The 14,420-nt window shown below is 30.4% G+C and overlaps 1 protein-coding gene across 6 annotated transcripts in view; it reads left to right on the top strand.

The window, feature by feature from the left end:
- Nucleotides 1-14,420, top strand: part of LOC109541316 (scavenger receptor class B member 1) — an 83,935-nt gene that overhangs the window by 6,875 nt on the left and 62,640 nt on the right. For 2 of the 6 annotated variants that reach the window (XM_048666438.1, XM_048666435.1), the window contains exon 1: nt 4,135-4,648. The exons of 3 other annotated variants lie outside the window; for them this stretch is intronic. The gene's annotated coding sequence lies outside the window, so the exon portion shown is untranslated. Of the gene's footprint in view, nt 1-4,134; nt 4,649-14,420 lie in introns of those variants that run through there. One more of the 6 variants, XM_048666437.1, reaches the window with a different exon arrangement.

Genomic DNA, 14,420 nt, shown 5'->3' with positions numbered 1-14,420 from the left:
ATTAAACAGTACACACTGTGTTTACAGTGATTCACTTAAAAATATGATTAAAAAGAGAAAATTCTACGCTGATGCTTGAAGAATCCTGTGTTTAGTCTGAAAATTACAAATAAGCTAATCATATATTTACTACAAATGCCGACTACAAAAGATTGATATAGTGACCAAAGACACGAGTGTCGAACGATTTCAAAAGTACAAGTCCAGTAACATTTTGAAGCCGAAAAACAAAAAAAGCTAATATAATCGTTCACCGTTCTCGTCTTTTGTGACTTTCGAATTTGTTTCTTTCGTATGTAGCTTTGTCTGTTTGTGAATGTCGATTATTAAACATATTTGTATCGCAAATTGCACCAATCCAGGCTACAGCAGTATTGTTAAATTAGTGATAAAACATTTTTTCCTTGAAATCTTATATCAAAAGCGGGTTCTTGATAATACTTTTCTGATCACAATTTTTGCAAGCAGTTTTAGTAAATTATATTTATTAAATTATTTTTTTTAACAAAACGACGTTGAATGAATTTCAGCTATACAATTAATTATAATCAATTTTTCTTCACAAACATACTGCGGACTATTTCTAAATGTTTGTTTGATCATTTTGAATGGCAAAACGGCGATACTCTTCCGATTAAAACAGTGGATTGCCAGAAAGAGAACAAAAACAGAAATGTTTTCCATATATTTTTTTTTTCGATTTTGTCATTCGATTCCATTCGGCGATTTTTAATATGTGTACAAAAATACACTAGATATCCACTAAAGAAAATGTGCCCACCGTTATATATGCCGTTTCCATTTTTAGGGCCGGTATCCTCATCTTTGAATAACTCAATACGTTCATTCCTTTGGCCACTAACTATTGCTGTAATATTGAAATTTTAACAGGAATTCTACAATATTTGTGCTCTTTGTTGACGACTGACAAATAATACTGTTTTTATTAGATTTTTATAATTTAAACTTCTAGTAGCAAATAGGAACCATATTTTTCTATTACTAATATACGTTATTAAGCGATAGCTCCATGTTGAATTATTCTTCGCTCACTTTCTCCAGTCCTCATTCTTGTACTTGCGGGAAATATCATCAAACTGAAGATTTTGCCCACGCTAAGAGCGTCACGTAGTCATAATGCCGAATATCTCAGGTTATATAATTAATAAGGTCATATTCAAAGTAGAACATTTACAATAACTTAAAATTAAAAAAATAACCATAATAATTCTGCTAGTATATTTTTATAGAGGTTTTATTAAAGCACTAAACAGGATGTTTTTAAGTTTTTGAAACTTAAAAAAAAAGTTTAAAAGTTTTAAAATTTTTTACATTAAATGTAAGCCATGAAAGTTCTGCAAATTAGTACATTAAAATGTTAAAATTAATGGCCACTTAGCCCTGAGAATGTTAATTGTTTACATTATAGGGGCATAAAGTTACATTTTTTGCAACAAAGTATAGTTTTACATCCGTTTAAAAAAAGTCAGCAGTCACGTTTTCGAGAAGAAGAGTCCCAATATCTGGGCAACACTCAGGCAAAACAACAATTGTTTTGTATAATTAACGTTCTCCAAATGAGTAATTGTCCATATTTTTATTTATTAAACTCTGGAACTCTTAACTGAAGCAGCATATTGAACCTGGTGCACAAATAAGAGCGAAAACATTTTCCAGCGGAAGACGGGACGTTTGCTACGTTTCGGGAAAGAAAATCTTGAAGACGATTAACGATGACAAGGATATTCTTGTTTTATCTGTTGACAAAAAGACATTGAAGAATTTTTGTGTTTTTTTTTGGGTAGATATTTTAAACCTTTATATCGACACCTAGTGGAATACAAACTCTAAGAATTAGAAGAATAAGAAGACTAATTAACTACTTTTAAGAATTATTGTGATTTGATCTTCTTCGAGTTTCGAGCTGTTTCGGAATGACATTGAAACTTTCTTTTAAGTCCAAGAAATTACACCGTTTCAGTAAACATTGGCCATAATTTTAAATATTGTCAACGGTAAAAGTTAGGTCTCTATTCTACTCAAGTAGGCCAACCTGTTGAGTAGAGATACAGTTCTCAATAATTTCAATTCCTTAAAAACTTTGAATTATGGTTAAAAACCTTTACGCGTTCTATAAATTAATCATAAAATTAATCGAACTATAGTTACAGACTGACCCAAATGCCCTATTTCTATAGCTCTGTATTTTAAATCGTTTAGAGACATACTTTTTACAAGCATCTACATCGCAACTACTATGATTAGCTTTTTCCGTTTATAACGTTTATTTCCGCTATAATTAACCAAATATTTTCATGGTTTCTGTTATTTCCTAAGAAGTCAAAACTTCCTACATACACAAGAAATTATGGCTATGAATTAATCGTTAAATCGATAGTTATCGGGACGATTTAGCAAAATGGTCCTTATGTTTCACTTTTTATGTTCGTCTATTTTACATTCGTTGAAAATTAATTTTTAGTCAGCGGTTTAGCTTTGCTGACCATAAGAAAAATATAAATGAGCATCGGTTATTAAACTTCTTATCCGACAGATATATTTATTTGCTACTAGATCGACCTGATATCTGGTTTATTCGATATGTTGTAATCTCAGACTTTTCGAGGACATTTTAATCTCAAACGAAGTTAACATATTTAAAAATCTAACTAATCGAAAACCACAGATAAATAGAACAAGGTCCTGTTAAGAGTCTGAACGATACAAAATTTAAGAAAAGGTTTCTCTTAAATGAGGAGTGTTGATTTTTTCTTCAGTCCTTTACACTTCACATTTAGTCGTATTACAAGTCTTTTCGTTCCTATCGCTGCTAGATTGAGTGAGTAGATATTAAAATTATTCAATTAATTCATTTCATGTTTTCACGTGAGTTATTTTATTTTCTATAACTTCACAGTATTTGTTCATATAGTTCAACTTTACTATTAATAAAATTCGTGACCTCTAAGCACAACAAATCAAGAAAAATTGTGATGTCAAATAAATCTATGTAATGTATTTTTTACCTGCTACTTGATAAATTAATTTTAATCACTTATACAGCAAGTTTATCCAAAAGTAAATTAATTGATCAAGATGGTCCTTTCTTCTAGCTCCCCTATTTTTGACTATTTCAGACACATAATTAAAAAAATCCCCATCACGCTCATTTCCTATGTCAACTATGATCAACTATTGCAGATTAATATTTAACAAAGAATGGAAAGCCTCCAACGCACGAAACTCTACTTACATTGTAAAACATTTTTGTCGGAAACAACGCTTTGAGGCTTTTCAACTTTGAGAAAGTTTGAATCAGTCGACAATTGATTAAAACGGTCCTTATCGCTAGATTTTTATTTCTATACGTTTCAGAAACATACTTTTTGAACACTCTTTGGAGCTCCCGTGATGCGTTGTAAAGTTCTTTCTCTAAAGATTTTCTTTCTAAAAAAATGCAAACTTTGACAACTTTCTCTATCTGCATACCTTCCAACATTTCAAATTATATGTTTGGGTCTCGATATCAGTGACAAATTTCATCTGGTTCTGTTTAGATTTTGAAAAAGGATAATGGGGCGCTAGCAGAAACATTATTGTGACGTTTAGCCTCCGTTTCATAATAGTCTAAGTTAAAATGTCGCTTTTTTTTCGCTTGTGATAATACAATTCATATCAACCTAAGCGTAAAATAACATATTTTTTCGGAAAATCACATGATAGGCAAAAAACTCTTTTGGTGGTGACGTGTTACTTCGAAATTCTAGGTTATTTAAGTGGCTCTCTATCAAAACTTGGATATTCCAGGGCAAGGTAGGTAGCGGTAATTTTTTCCAAGGCATGTAAATACACCACCCATTAAACTACTGCACTTTTTCAAAGAATATCAATTACCGTTTTAATTGAATGATGAGCATGAAACGTTTCCTAACGGCCAATGATTCTTGGTGACATTTCCTCAGCAGTGCAGAAGAATAAGGACAATAGATGGTACTTTCACCTGGTTACCTATAATTTGCAATGAGCATTTAGGTGAAAACCTCGGCATATATTCACCCCACAAGTGACCCATTCCCCACCTCCCCTTTCTAAAATTACCACTGATTGGTGTCTCCGATACCTTAACAAATGCAGTTTGGTACTCTTCTCTAGCCGGTACGCACAATTCCTGCATTCGCACAGATTCCTACTATCGGAATTCCCCGACGAATTATTATTAATGATTGTCTCTTCTTTCATTCAGTTGGACGGCCGACAACGTTGTCCAGCTGATGCATCTAGTTCGGAGTACCTTTGGCGTCGCAGTTGTCAAGACAACGAAAATTCCGTGTTTCTATTGGATAGTGCCGCATTTAATTTGTTTTGCGGTGGTACCGGCAAAGGGGACAACTAGTGATTTTCCTCTAATTGACATTAATTATATTCATAATTTATTGCTCAGTTCGTTTTCTATTATTGCGATCATTTCTGCTGATCAAGGTACTGACATATTTGAATAATTATTATTGTTGGGATATTTTAGTTTTACCGTGTGGTTGTGTCAGTTAATCCGTGGGTGCTGTGTATGTGCACAACAAAATTGAATTAAAAACCTGTGATGTATCGATCCAGTTGAGTGATGGGGCCCATTTGATATTCAAATTTATTGGTATGTAAATTCAAGAGATATTACTCTTTCATTATGAAAATGATGAACATATATGGAACTACTACTGTAAGCTATTAGTACCACTTATTTGAATTTTAACCAGAAATAAAGTTTTATTATGGGCTATTGAAAAGCAGCTGTCTTGACTGTTCAGGTGTATAACAGTTGAAAATTTGCAAATTGTTTTATAATTGCAATGAAAGTAAAAAAATTGAAAAACTCGAATTTTTTTAATTTCAATTTAAACTCCAGATTATCGTATTTGAATATTTAATGAATGTTTTTTTCCTTTAAACATTAAAGTAACACTGCTGGCAAATAATTATTTTATTAATTCTTATGGCAAAGTATAACATTTGCTGGAAAATTTGTCCCAATTACAGCATTTCATTTAGGTTTCAACAACTATAGTCAGATATATTTTTAATTGGAGTCAACTTGTTTGCATAATTATGCTGTAAAATTTTTGGCGCTTTTACTCATTAGCACCTGGGTCCACTGAGAGGTAATTTTGGAATTCCCGTGGAATTTATCTTATGTCACATGTGAAAAATCCTATAAAGGTCGAAAAACGATCATGTTGAGTGTAAAAACGATTCTCTTAAAAAGCATCAATAAATCCATTTTTTCTTGTTGGATCTTGAACAGCCAACTTCAATTCAACAAAGAAATTGAAATTTAACTGAAGCTGGAGCAGTTGATGCAAGCCGAATGTCTGGTCTTAAAAAACAAGGCACAGTTATAAAACCTAGCAAGATATAGAAAAATTAGCCTTAGGATCAATTAGTTAAATCAATTTATAGAAAATATTTTAGGGTAGGGGCACATTTTCTCCCCAAGATTCAAATACTACAAACAATTGAGGAAAAACACAAAAACAGACAAGAGTTCTCTTGCACAAAAAAAACATGTTATTCCTGTGTATATTTCGCAATTTAGACCGATTTAAGTTTTAGTTTAAGTTTGTAAGTGAAACAAGTAGTTTAGTCTGAAATTAGAGGAGAAATATGGCTTTGAAAGTTTTAAAAGTAGCTCACCTGCATTAAAAGTGGACAATGTATCTTGATTCCGAGTCAGTTTAAACATTTTTAAAATTTGTAGGCACATGAATAACTCTCTGTCTAGTGAGCATAATTAATAGAGCAAAACTCTGGCGCTACAAGCGTAAAATGAATACGATGTGTTAGAACGAAACTTGAAGATATTTTATGTACAAAATATCATAAAAATATATTGTAATTTTCGCCTATTTAATATAGGCGAAATTTGTGCGTCGTTATGAAACGACATATAAATATACCTGTTCACTCTAGAAACAGACGGTTTCGCATTAAAAAAAAAGTGAAAACAGCTAATTTATCTAAAAGTAGAGCAGCTAAATCAATACGGTTTAAAGCAGTTCTTGTTCATTAGTGAATATGGACCATTAATTTATTTATGGAAAATTTTGGAATGCAGTTTAAATCGATTCTTACTATATGTGCATGTAGTTGAAATACTTTTTATTTTCAAATAAAGGCGAAAAGTTGGAATTTTTGGAAATATGAGTTCTGACCAGGTTTTAACTCAAAACTTATATGAATTATTTGGCGGGAGAAGAAAGAGGTAATGTAGTAAAAACAAGAAAAGGAAAGAGAAACTATTATTAAAAAAATAAAAAAATACGTGCTTCCCAGATTATTACGAACAAGCTTCTTGTTTTCTGCGCAACAATATGGCACACCATATTTTTCATTTTCAAGTTATTCTAAAATTTATATCGGTGGTTTCTGCAGACAAAGCCAAATTAATTGAACGGAAAATACAGCAATCGGTTTATAATTTCGCTTAGTAAAGCTTCTTTAGTTTGTAACTCACAAATTTTAACAAAAACGTTTGTGCTCTACATATTTTACATTTATTTTCACTTTTAAAATCAATCGTATAATCAAGTTAGACAAGCTCTGTGTATATCACAGAGTTATAATACAGAATTATTGCAGCTAAAGGTATTGGATAAGATTTGAAAACAATTTTTAAGAGTTTAATGAAAATCAAAACTATGTAATGTTCAGCATGTTTCAACAAAAGTAGTTAAATGCGAAATACTATTACTTAAATTAATGACACTCATTCATTAAGACTTGCCCAATTTATATAAAAAGTTATTGATTTTTTTCAAAATTTTAGATAGGGCCATTATATTTTTGTTACAATTTAAATTTATTAGTTATTTTTAACTTATTATTATTATTTTGATTTATTTTGTGTAGTAGTAGTAGTAGCAGTATTTGGTTAATTAATATATTGCAGCTTCGTCCTCCAGGGCACAAGCCATTTTCATGTGAAGTTCTGTTTGATATCTTATGGTGATAAAAAGAACAAAAATTACAATAAGGCAATACTAAGAACAATTAATAAACGTTTACTAATTTAATAGGTAGTGTTTTTCAATTGATTCTTAATGCTATGTCAAACGTATTAAATATAATATAAAAACTGAAGATTGCTAAGAACCCCAAGTAATTAATACGGCATTCCATAAAGTAAATTGATACTAATTAACGTTGTTGTACTAAAAATTTTCACGCTACATTCAGTACTTTTTATCATCATAAGCAATTACGCTGTTTTATAAGTTAAGAAAGGATTACCGATCAGCGAGTTGAATTTCTTCTTCTTACGTGTTTACATGCGAAATGCAGTGTCCTATTTCGAGTTATTACATTATAAGTAATTTACGTTTTGCTCTAGAGAACACCACTTCGATCGTATCAAACGCCGAGTGTGATATAAGTAGAATTTTGAGTTTAATAATCAAAAGAATAGTGCGATTGTACTGTAATAATTGCATACAAATAATTTATATTTTATTATATTGAGAATATTAGTAGAACGGATTTTTCACATGTTAATTCGTTTAATAGGAGATTTCATATATTGCGTCATAGACTGCATGAGCGAATGCAATATATAACTAATTAAAACAAATAAGATACAAGAAGAAAGTGAAAAGCGTATAGCGAGGTGCATTTGTTGCGAGTTGTAATTAGGTATTGCACTGAAATGTAAGTTATAGTCGAACATTGGTCAATTTTATTAAAATGGCCTGGCTTTATACGTCGGTAAAATGCTACTAATATACTTATTTTTTCTATTGGCAGAACTGAGTTTTGAACAATAACAGAACGAAACATTTTGAAAGCAGCATCTTTAATTCACGAAATTCATGCCAAGGAATTAAAAACATCTTGGAAACAAATAAAAACTTCTTTTCAACTAATCTGGTCTTTTCTTTGAAGTATTCTTATTTTTATAATAGTAATTCTAAGGTATAGTATCAGAAAGCGAAATTCTATTAAATGGGAAAATTAATTTTCAATAAGAACGTGGCAAATAACGAACATTCAGCTCACATCAAAACCCTACTCGAAATATTTAAATAAAGGTTTTAAAGATGTAAGTATGCACTGGTTGCTTCATTATCTGCTAATGATATCGTCTTTGTTATTTGTATTAGTGACATACAAAAGTTGCAGATTTTCGTCAATTTTTGACGAATGTTTCAATTGACTTAGGGGTTCTATTGGTTTTCGATTATATTGTGCCACGATATATTCAGAACTGTATTATTTTAAGTTAAAAATAGACAAATGGCTGAAATTAACGTCATTAAATAGACAAAATGTTGGTCTATCATTGTCGCAATTTTCAACATTTTGGATATTTTTCAGAATTTGTCAAGGAAACCTGATTTTTTAAAATAAATTTGAAAAATGCTTTAAACAAAATTTAATTTTTTTTTTCACTTTATTTAATATCTAGTGGACATATGTGTGTAAAATTCTGGGAATTTTCAGTTATTTGCAACAGTGTTTAGCAATTGCATGCGAAGTTTTTCAGTCACCTCAGAATACTCATTATCCTCGACCACGTTGTGATGCGGTTTAAAAATATAAATTTAAATTGGAAAATACACAGAAAACTAATTTCAAGTTGATTAAATAGACAACGCTCTTATTATTGCAACAATTTTAAACGTTGTACTGTTTTTCCTGAATGTTTGCCAATGTTTTAATGCGCTACTCTGGAATCGGAATGTTTTCCAACTTTCAAAATAACCCAAACCAGGTCTCAGAATTTTTTCATTGATTTGTCAGATAAAATTGAGAATTTGCAGTGTTCTGCACACTATTCAAATAGCGGAAATCTATCTCTATAACCCTGGAAATTATCAGGGTTTTCGCATCTTTCCTCAGTTTCTTTCTAGACAAGTCGGACAACTGCTTACTTTTGTGCTGCGATTTTTTCAAAAACGTATCAGCTAAATTGAAATGTCGACTGAAAACTGAATCGTGCTTACTTAAATAGATTCAATGTGGTTGATTAGTGTTGCAAATTTCAACGTTGTCACTCTTATTCTAAACTTTTGCAACTCTTTTAAGTTCCGTTAAACAAATTAGGTCTCAGAATTTTTCATTCGTTCGTCATCCAAAATCGAAAATTCTTAATATTCATCTCCAACAGCGTCATAATATACTTATATATATTTCTGGAAAGTTTAAAATTTTTCAGAATGATTCCAAAATGTACAAAGCGAAAAATAGATAAATTACTAATTGCAGCTTGATGAACTCGACAAACTTTTGCTTTAGTAGTTCTGTGAGTTTCAAGATGTCCACTATTTTTTCTGAGTTTCTGCCATTCTGATATTTTATATTAACTATTTCTTTATTTTAATTACATTTATTTATTTATGGGTTTGAATTTTCGTGTGCTTCACATCCTATAGTTGTTAAACCAACATTGCTTGTGTGCGCAAATAACTAGTATAACAGAAATCACCAACAAATAAACTAACTCACATTTAACAAAAAGTAAAGCAAATATACTCGATTATTGAATAAGAGATGAATCCACAAGAAAATCCAGGCAGTAACGCAATAGTTGTTCCTCCACCAGTTATGCGCTGTAATGGAACATAAAAACTGATATTGAAGAAAGTTAACTAGTTAGTTAGTTAGTAGTGTTTAATAAATATTTTTAAAGTTAATTATTAACAGTTATATTAACAAAATTTAGGCAAACAAAAAAAATATATAAACACTAGAACAAGCATTAAGTAACAGAGAAAATTGGGCAAAGTGTACAATTTTGAGACTATTAACGTTACTACCGAGATTTTCATTCATTCAGAAGACAATTCATTATAATTTTTTTAGTATTACTTTGTTTTAAACAACTGATCAGAACTCTATAATGAAAAAAAAAATATTTGAAGCTTAACTAAAGCCGTAGACATTTATTATATAATGTTATCCAGATATTTTTTGTCGCACATTAAAAGTTGAATTAATTCAATTAAACTTGAAAATAATCTTCTTATAACTAAAGTACTAGCATACTTCTGATTGTGACCGATATGAAAGTGGTTTTAATTGTTTTAATCGGAAAAAGCGTGAAAAGGTAATTATTGTTGCATCATATATTATTGCTAAAGTGTACTATCATCCAGTTATATAAGAGAATAAATTACGTTAGTAGTTTTTTTTAGACGCAAAAGTAATTTATAATACTATAATCTGAGGAATATATCTGATCGCACTGTATGCTTGTTGAAACTTATTGTGGGCCAAACCGCTTTTTTCAAATATTTAACATTTACTTTGTTGGGTTAAAGTCGAGTTAAAGTGCGAGATCGAAGTCATAAACTTTACGATTTTCCGAAAACTATTGAAGCAAACCCGACACTGAGACTGATCGAATCCATCAAAATGTATCTTATAAGATTCTACTCCTTTAACTACTGATCTAAAAACTTAGTCAATTATAAAAAGTTTTTGGAACCAAACTAACCATCGTTAATAGAGTTCCTCAGCGGACAATTTTCCAATCTAAACAAATTTTTTTAACTATCTTGAAAATAATCGCTTTCGTCTGTTCTCTTCAGTGCACAATATTTTCTAGCGAAACTGTCAAGTTGAAGAGCTAATGAAGACAAGACGTAAATTTGGTTTCCCAAAAAAAACTGATTTATATTCAAATTATCACTGAATTATCTTTATTTCATTTAATTCGTAAAATATTCATTTTAATGGAATTTTCAATATACCCTGTAGCGTCTTTTACCAGTCACATAAGACTATTTTATTTTTTCACACAAATATGCATTCCAAATAGTAGATATTAATAAATGTTTTTTAAATTTGGTTTCCATATCCTGTTTGTTGCTTTGCAATAATTGTCAAACAACATCAAGTTTTTTGTGATGTGTGTAGTAAGCCATTAAAAATGTTAATATATTTTTTTGCCAAATGACTTGGGAATCCATAAATAGTACCAAGATTGGACATTTTTTATTCGAAAATATAAGTTCGACTGATCCTAATTGATTTCGAATAAGTTCAGCATCATCAATTTCCGGTTTTTTTTGCATGAAATTAAATATTTCGCGGCCGGTACAAAAATGCCTTGAGAATTAATTACATTATATTCAAAACAAATATATTAGGTGAGCGGTTATCTGTCAGTTACATCTGGGTTTTTAATAAAAAAACGCAAATGAGTGTAGTAGCAACTGCATTTGACTTGTTCAGATGCAAAGTGTATGCGTTTTTGGGCATGCATTCGATGATTAGATCTGCGAATCTAGCAAAGTGCTACTAAGATTGAACGTTCAGGAGGGACCCTATTTAATATGCTTTTACTACAAGCAGAATATACATATTATGCAGATTTTATTACATTTTTTTAATTTTTCAGATGAACTTAAATTCTTCTTCGATTTCTTACATTGTTTACCATCATTCACAATCTAGTAGATCTTAATGCGGATATGTCTGTCGCTCCCATATACCATCATTGGTCATTCTGAACGGGCATTAACTGAGATATTCACATTTATTTTAATCGTTCAGTCTAGAAACAATCCTCACTATAATTCCAATGCCACCAAAATTTATGAACTTGTTAAAATTATATTTGTATTCGTATATATTTGGCAGTTTGCATCTCGTAAACGTGAACACCATCTGCTTCAAGTCACCTACAAGCAGCTGCACTTGAAACTTTAATAACTATTATAATTGTTTCAATGTACATGTTAACGAGATCGTAAAACTAATTTGATTATAAATTAAATATCCGGTTATTTGAGAACCAGCAATTTTTCCAATACAAAATTTTAGTTGATCAAATAGGTCTTATACTCAGCTTTTCCTGTTAGGCAGTTCGGTTTTAAAGACCATTTCTTTCCAAAAGGGTTTGTCAGGCTCTTTGGCAGACCCTCGGTTATTCGTTTATTTTTTATAACTCGTACTATTGCTACACTTTTACCTGCTTATACAAAATTTTCAGTCTAAATCTGCGTCGAGGTTCACTCTTATCATAATCTCTAAATTGTCTTCTTTACTTGCTTGCAGTTACTTGCTTGTTCTCCAGTATTTTTTAAATAATACACAGAGAGTGAGTTTTGAGAGACTAAGTTTTGTAAAGTCATGGTAAAATTTTACGATTAATGAGTTTTTTCATGTTTACATAAACTCTGTTCCGGACTTTTTTGAATCAAAAGTGTTAAAAAAACGTCTATTGCTTGACCACGATAGGTCTTCTAAAACATATTGGAGGAATTGCTGGAGGAGAATACATAGTTATGAAATTTAGGTGTATGAAATCGCTAATGGCATACAATCAAGATATTATAGTAAATCTTAAAGAGAGTAAAGGAAAAARGAAACTTTCTAAAATATAATAAAATGTTCCATTAGCAATTAACCTGCTGATCCAACTTTTTCAAGCCTTTTCTTTTTTAATGTTAAAGGGTAAGTTAATCATGTCAATAAAAATATCCAATGATATATTAATTAGCTCAGTTGATTTCGCTATTTGAAATACTTTCGAGAACCAATTCTTAAACAACAAGGTACTATTGCTTAATTGAATATCTCCTTGGTCGAATATTGCTTACTAGGTAACGAACAGGTAAAATCTAAGTTTAATTAGCTAACAATTCTCCTGCAGATATTCTTTATTCCACTTTTCTAAATTATTAAAAACCTTTTTAGGTATTCTATTCCTGGTTACCTGAAATTGCAGATTTTCATCTTTTACTACATATATTTTCAAATTATTTTCCCGTAAGCTCGATATTCCTTGAATTTACTTGCAATTAGTTTTAAATAACGAATATATTTTAATATTTGAGTCTTCTAATCTTAATTGTCCTTGATAATTGCTGAGGTATTTATTTAAATTTTTTAATTGCATAAAGCGTAAGTAAATAATTACATATTATTATTACGAGATTTTCAGAAGGATTGTTGCTTTTAACAGTTGCAGAATTGCAGTTTTTATGCATACATAAGTAATGTAACATTAGCTAGCACGAAAAGCGCAAATGACGCTAAGAATTAAAGTGTCTAATCTAATCTAATTTTCAAGAAGTTTCGATATTAACGTAGATGAATATGAAATATTTGGACAAGGTTTATGTGGCAAATAAGTCATCATTGAAAACATTAGTATATAATTTACCATTTGGCAACTGGTTCAGTGTATTCCCGATTAATCGGGTAATAAGTTGAATGTAATATTTTACATTCAAATACATTCGGTTTACTTCCTACAACAATTTCTTATACAATGAGAGTTTATACAGTAAAAACAACCATTTGAACAAGTCCTCTTCATAAGGAAATATTTAAGATGCAATTAGATGTAAAAATGAAGTAGACTACCGCTTCAATGACTTATTCATTGCACTATCATCGATTTCAGTTAATTTATCTGATGCAATAGTTCGTTTGGAAACTAATACATATTTTAACCTGTAAAGTGGGAAAGATGTTTCTGCTTATCAGAAAATTATACATGGGACTTTTTAAATTGTCTTCCACTAGACCCTTAATTCTCTTAATGGACATGATAGTCTTACGTATCATGCAACTTACGTATTAAAATTAGAAAATGTTTAAGAATAGTATGAACGTGGATGGGCTTACACACTTTTTAGGGTTGTTTGCCTATCCATCACCTAGTTAACATCGCACATAAACATCGCTATTATATGTTGAAGATTTTTCAAAACGAAACAGTTAAGCACGCACAATTTGGTACTAATTTTATACAGTGGAATTTGATGGGATCGGTTTGTTGTGGTCTTCAGAACAAGATGTTTTCAATTGTCTTCTAATCTAGAGGATTTTTTGTCTTCTCCACACGAAAATATAGCAACATTCAGCACAATTATTAGTTTTTATAATTAAAAATAAATCAACATAAAAACAAACAGTAAAACGTTTGTTCATCAATGTTGAGCTGGTTGATGGGATTGAAAGAAAACATCATTGTTCCTCTAAATGTTCTAATTTAACTATTTATTTCATTTTAACAGGACGACTTTTTTGTGATAACTGTTCAATTAGTAACATTTCACAACCCAAAATTTTGCCTTAAAATTTTGCAAATAATTTGTATTAAGCGGGTAATGTGACCTTTGTATGCTTATGTAGGATATCAATTTTTTGTTCCTTGAATGCTTGAATTTGACTATTTTATTTTGTCACTTATATCGAGACATTCTGCATAGCATATCTTAAATATTTAAAAGTCAAACTGAAACAATTATTAAACAAATTATTGCAAGTTAGAATAATGTATTAAACACTGCTTTTGAAAGAGAAACTTTCAAAAACTCCAAGGCATATACTAGTACATTGAAACCGTCTAAAACATCATAAGATTTAGAAGGAATGGCAAGTCAAACGCCTGCAAATATAAACCCAAAATAAATTCG

Source organism: Dendroctonus ponderosae, unplaced genomic scaffold (genome assembly GCF_020466585.1).
Source record: "Dendroctonus ponderosae isolate FM_Combo_2020 unplaced genomic scaffold, Dpon_F_20191213v2 Dpon_F_20191213_5, whole genome shotgun sequence".
NCBI lineage: Eukaryota > Metazoa > Arthropoda > Insecta > Coleoptera > Curculionidae > Dendroctonus > Dendroctonus ponderosae.
This window is presented reverse-complemented; position numbering and strand designations above follow the sequence as displayed.